General features: G+C 40.5%; 1 protein-coding gene across 1 annotated transcript in view; it reads left to right on the top strand.

Moving 5' to 3' along the window:
* Positions 1 to 6044: 6044 nt before the first annotated feature.
* The window catches only part of p2rx5 (purinergic receptor P2X, ligand-gated ion channel, 5), a 23092-nt gene continuing 22664 nt past the window's right edge, over positions 6045 to 6472 (top strand). Inside the window, exon 1 of the mRNA XM_010792631.1 lies at positions 6045 to 6051. The gene's annotated coding sequence lies outside the window, so the exon portion shown is untranslated. The remainder of the gene's footprint in view (positions 6052 to 6472) is intronic.

Here is a 6472-nt window from a genome sequence, read left to right as displayed (position 1 = left end):
ACTCAATCGGGCCGGTACAGTATTAAAGTCGCCAGAGATTGTGTGGTCAAAACGTACTCCTTTTGATCTGACGCTACGTTTAAGTTGTACCTCAGTTTGGTGAGTGACTCGGTTGCAGGCTCTATTTCGGTTCACCTCCCCTAGTGATACCTACAGTAATTTTGTGTGTCGACTATTCTATTTTGTTTGTTTGTTCGTTGTGCGTCAGTAACACGATCTTTATCGGTCTTATCTCTAAGGGAGAATGACAGAGTGCTTGACCTTATATATGCCATTATGTTGTCGTTCTCATTTCACGTCTAATTCATTCTTCTTCTTCACTTCCACTTATTTGTTAACGACTGTTAGTTAGAGAAACTATGAATGTAGACAATTTCTCTTCGGAGGCCAGTGTTGATGCGTAAAAATTTTGTGGGGAATATAAGACTATTATAACCCAAGGCAAGTAGACTGTTTCAACTCTTATACAACAGTGTGTCTAATCATACAACAGACGCAAAATGTGGTACAGGGAGGGTCGTACAGGTTATACTATTCCACCACGTACTACCGTCCAGACTTTTTGGTGTCACACATCACAATGTCTCCTTCACTGCGGACCGTCCCATCGCTTGTAAGTCTCCTTAAGTTTCCCGTAAATCCGATAAACTGGCGACTACACTTAAATTTCCGCCGTAGACAATGTTGTGGACTGAACTTTGTAGAGAACTGTTGACTGGGAAGTCTCTGGTAGACAGTCAGGAAAAGCGGTTGATGAAGGACTGGTCCCTTGTTTTGTGATGATGGTCTTGAACAACATACTAAAAGGATAATACAGGACACGGTTAAAACCATACAGCCCAGCACGTGCACTCCGCTCTGCATCAGCCAAACAGCTCGCTGCACCCGCACTGCGAGGGGGACCCAAGTTCCCATCAGCAAAAACAAGTGGGTTTGCTATCCTGGCTCCAAAATGGTGGAATGAGCTCCCCATTGAAATCAGGACAGCAGAAAGCTTACACGTCTTCCGGCGCAGACTAAAAACTCATCTCTTTCGACTCCACTTCGAGCAATAGAATGACTAACAAAGCACTTATATACTAACAAAGGACTGCCGTATCTAAAACCAGTTGAGTAGCACTTGAAATGTTTTGGCTCTATGAAACCTGATGTACTTATATGATTCTGTTTTCTTCAAGTTTGTATCTTCTTGGTCAAATGCACTTATTGTAAGTCGCTTTGAATAAAAGCGTCAGCTAAATGCAACGTAATGTAATTTAAGAGGTGTTGTACTTATCCATAGTCCGTGTAGTATGGCTGTCAGCATGACCCCAGTTTAGAGACGGTATCAGCACAGAAGCAAGGCAATAAACTGCTGCAGATAGTGGCTGCCGCAAATGTATTTTAGCCACCTGGAAAAATCCATATCAGTTTAAATGTACACTATCTTTAGAATATTGTCACTGCTTTACCTTGCTGTCAGACAGCCCGCTCCAATGGGAACCTTAAAGAGGACCTATTATGTTTTTGGGGGTTTTCCCTTTCCTGTAGTGTGTAATACAAGTTTTTGTGCATTTTGAAATGGTCTGCAGAGGCTAAAATCCCAAAGTTCCCTTCAGAGGGAGTTTCTCTATGCTCTCTATAAAACTACCAGACTCCGTTGACAAAAACATGAATTCTACCTTGCAGAACCATGGTCTACTGTTGCGCCGAGCACTTTATTTGTCTGTGTTGTGACTTAGTTGACAGTTTTTAAGCCACCTCTCTTTTAGGAAAGCTGAAGTCCAGCCAGCCTGTAGAGGAGTGTGGAGGTCGTATTTGAGTCTACTGGTCTACGATGTGCTGATGTGTGTCACTGCATTCAGTCAACCTGACTCAACTTGAATGAATAACTCTTTTTTTTGTGTTGGTAGTAACAAGCGTCTTGGGAACAAAACGTGTGAAACATGACTGCTGTGTTTTAGCACAACAACGCAGTGTACTTTTTGTACAAGTAAACCCTCTCAGTTGTTTTTGTTGACACTTTGCCTGCTCTAAAGTCTGTGTTTATACTGAAGTGAGAGACTTGGCAAACTGAGAATAAAATCTGAATATAAAAGCTCGCTCACTTTTGACCATTTTTGAAGTTATCTTTGGCATTTTTTACTACAATTTATTTTAGCTATACTTGAAATACACTGATACCGAATTATCTACGAGAAAAGCTCATATCTTACCATAACTTATCACCATCTCCATATCTTTCTTATCTTGTGATTGCTCGTAAATCTGTGTTCTATTAGTTGTGCCTGTTGATAACGAGTTGACATAACAAAGATTCTCCGAAGCCTCACAGCTTCTTGTTCCAGCAGTCCTGTCGAGCAGGAGACGTGTAAAAATAAACCTTTTTCTGGCACTCCCCCATATGTTATGGTGCGTGTGTGTTTATGGTTGTTGGGCTGCTGGAGCAGTTGATCTTTTTTTTTAAATAAGCTTTGCCAGCAGGGTTGCTCGGTGTTTCTTACAGTCGAGACCTCTGGGTTCCTATAAGTTACAGTTGGGGTTACAAGAAAGGAAAGAGCGGGTTAAACTTAGGGGGTGTGCTACCAGAAAAACAAATCCCCGGAGACGCACGGCAGGAATATTGAATATACATATCCTGCTTCAACAAGTACATGGTGCTAAATCTTGCTAATTAGCCTCCAAGCTCCAACATACTCAAGTCAAATGTGGCTAAAATGGTCTGACAATCCCAAACATTAATGCAAGCTGTGGCTTCATTCACAGCTAATCATTTGAAATAAAACATTCAAAACAGAAAATTAGAAAAGTGTTCTGTTTTTCTAGCTACAGATTTCTATTGACAAATGAGAATTATAAATGTGTGGAAACTAGTGACCCTTTAATCCTTTCAATATCTATCATATGTGTAAAGACCTATTCATTGCATTGAAAAAGGAGCCTAATAAAGGACCACAATAATTCAACTTGTCTCATTTATTACCTCACAGTTAGTTTACTTTCCACACAGCACTGAGGTCTGTACAGTTAAATCAATACGATATTAATACAAATATTTTAGATAGAGTCGATTACATTAACCAGCAACGTTACATTTTCTGGCAGTAGTTTGTCAAATGTGAAGATTATTTCTGCTTTTCTTTGTCTCTTATGTTTGTACATTGATTTTGTTTGTAGCTGGGAAAAACAAGGAAATTGAAAATGTCGCCTTGGGCTCTGGGAAAGATTTATGACCACTTTTCACCATCAACCTGACTTTGGAGTCAAAAACATTGAATTGATTGGTAGAGAAAATAATCGGCATCTTGAGGCTGAAGCCAAGTTGGTACATTTGTCAGGCCTGGTCTGTAAAATCAACCCAATTCATTTTAGAAGGGTAGGGGTGACGGACAGAAGATGGGGGTAGATAAAAAGGTCAACAGTATTTGCCACATAGAAATGATCAGCTAAATCTGATCCTGAAGGTTCATTTTAATAAACTCTGCTACCAAGCTACACTAGTCATACATTTGTCATAAATAATAATGAATGAATACATAACATAAAAGCAGAAGTGTTTCATGGCTAAGAAAATTATGATAGTACAATATTATGGCCATTCCGTCTGATTGAAGAAACTTGTCAGGCAGACGTATTTCTTGTTAACCAGTTTTTACCACTTAAGAATTTATATGAATGGTAAAAAATCCCTATACAACATTTAGACACCAAGATGTTGAGGAACACCGTTTTGTTTTGAAAGGACAGGACACACTGGCTTGTTTCAAAAATGATTTAGCACAAATTCGATGCACTCCCTGCGGTTGCTACAGAGCTGTGTACTGAAACCAAGGTGTGGCTGTCAAACAGAGATGATTGTCTGTTCCCCCTTTCAATGGACATGTTGTTAAATAGATGTTGTGGGCACGAGATCTTCCAACAGTTAAAATGGTTAATCGAAGGAGTTCACATGCACAGAAGTCAAACCTGTCGAACAGAAACCCTGCATACCTCCAGGAGTTTAGTGACACAAGTACTTTCTCGTCATGTTAAAACCAACAATTAAAAAGTGCAGATGGTTGCAAACAATCAGGGTGTGACATTGAGAACTTAAACGTATCCAGGAGGTGTTTTCTGTTCTCTCCATGGTTCCCTGCTGCTCAGAGACAACTTTATACACAACATGTGTTTACTAATAAACAAACATTCAACCAATGTCTGATTGTGATCTTTGACACAAGTAAGGTCTGTAGAGAAATGAAGCTGCATCAGACTTCATTAGACTGGATCTTACTCTTACTATTACTCAATAGGAAACGCAAGGCAAGTTTATTTATATAGCACCTTTCAACACAAGGCAATTCAAGGTGCTTTACAAAAATGAAAGACATTCAGACAAAGGCATTTAAAAAACAGTCATTAAAAACAAAAGATAATAAAAGAAACATGAATAGAAAAAATACATGAATAAAAAGTTACAGTGCAGTTTAAGATATGAATAGTTCACAAAGAAGTTCCATTTTACTGATGCCTTTCTTTGTGGTTTCTCCAAACATGAGCTGTGTACGCTTGTATGGCACATACGTCCCGAGCAGCATACACAGAGAAAACCAGCCAGGAGAAAGTCCCCAGACACTGATTCCCTGGGGTTACTAGCCCAAAATGTTCATTAACCAAAAACGAAACACAACCGCTCAGTTTCAATTTAAAAGCAGCGGCAAAAAGAAAAGTCTTCAGCCTGGATTTAAAAGTAGTAAGAGTTGCAGCGGACAACTAGACAGACATTTTATCAGCAACTATATTAATTATCAAACGATTCTTTTGTTTTTTTTATACAAAATTGTAAACGCATTTTTGGTTCTAGCAGTGTAAATTACTTGATTGTAAATTTAAATATTTAATTAAAGTTTTAAATAAAGTGTTGTGCTGTTAGTCGGACTAAACAACACATTTGGATAAGGCGCTCTGATCTGTGGGAAATGAACATGTTTCAATATGTTCTTACATTTCATCGACAAAACCAGGGAAAATGTGCAGATTTCACAATTATGAAGGAAATAAAGTCACACAGTTTGGTTAACATTTAAGGTCTGTTTATTTAAACTGTTCCTGAATGTGAGAGCTTAAACCTTTATAATACAACTATATTTACTAAAATAATGAGCAGAGTTTGTGGCTGAATCTTAAAAATACTCATCAATATAAAAAGGGTCACAGGTCCAGATCAGATAACATGGACCTTTAACACCAACCCGGAAACTCAGCCTGTCATTCAGCTGTCATGCTAAACCCCTCCTTTATCCGTCCATACTTTTTTGTCAACTCATAGCCATTCTACTTACCGTATTATGGGGGTCACAATTCCCCACATCCAAGCACGATTGAAAGTAAAATCTTTGGTTTTCTGCTCAAACTTCTTTTATTTACATGTAAACAGATAGGTTACATGGTTTTAGTCTGAACGTCTCTGCCAGTTATCTGTAACACAAATGTAGGAAGAGCAACAGAGGAGGAATCAAAGAAACCATAATAGTAAGGCCCCGGCCCCACGAGGACGAACACGGTCGTTTGCGTTACTGTTTAGTGTCATATAGACCGTTCGGCCACACGAGGACGACCGAATATGACAGTAAACAACTGCGGAAACGATAACGGGTCCCAAGGTGGATAGAACGGCATACGCAACGCTCTGGGGGGTCCAACAGCTCCGTGTGTGCGCCCTATACCAGGCATCCTCAAAGTCCGGACTCCGGTCCGGATCCGGACCGAACCACAACTGTCTCTGGACTCTGAGCAAATTATACTTTTCATATGTGTTATCTGCGAGACATCGCCACAACGCAACGAGTCTAAATGTTCCGCTATGTCCACTACAAACAGCGCTCTGCATGTCCGACTGTTCCACTGTATGTGTGTGTCTGTCAACGCATTGGTCCAATCACATTCAGCATCCCGTCNCTGTTTAGTGTCATATAGACCGTTCGGCCACACGAGGACGACCGAATATGACAGTAAACAACTACGGAAACGATACCGGGTCCCAAGGTGGATAGAACGGCATACGCAACGCTCTGGGGGGTCCAACGGCTCCGTGTGTGCGCCCTATACGATCATTTTCTGATAATGATGACGCAATAGCCCCGCCTCTCCCCACCTCTGCTGCTCACCCCCGCGTCAAAGTAAACTGCACACTGAATTCAGATTATTTATCTTTCTCTCGATATGGACATAAACGCGAGTGAAGTCTAATTTGACAGGACGGAGACACGCAGCTCTGCTCACCTGCAGCTCCTCCCGCTGTGATGCAGCGGTGAACGGAGCAAAACACACACTTCAAGTCAGATCATCACCCTTAGCTATTTTAATTACCTCTCAAACTACCTAAACTAGTTATAAATATGTTTATTTTTACTGTCGGCCGGGTCACTCATTACTGGATCAGCTGCTGCATGAGACAGACTGTGGCCGTTTCTCAATCTCGAGGATGCTGGCTTGATAGTCGCGTACTTCCAAT

This window comes from Notothenia coriiceps, unplaced genomic scaffold (assembly GCF_000735185.1).
Source record: "Notothenia coriiceps isolate Sejong01 unplaced genomic scaffold, NC01 NC01_scaffold00036513, whole genome shotgun sequence".
NCBI lineage: Eukaryota > Metazoa > Chordata > Actinopteri > Perciformes > Nototheniidae > Notothenia > Notothenia coriiceps.
This window is presented reverse-complemented; position numbering and strand designations above follow the sequence as displayed.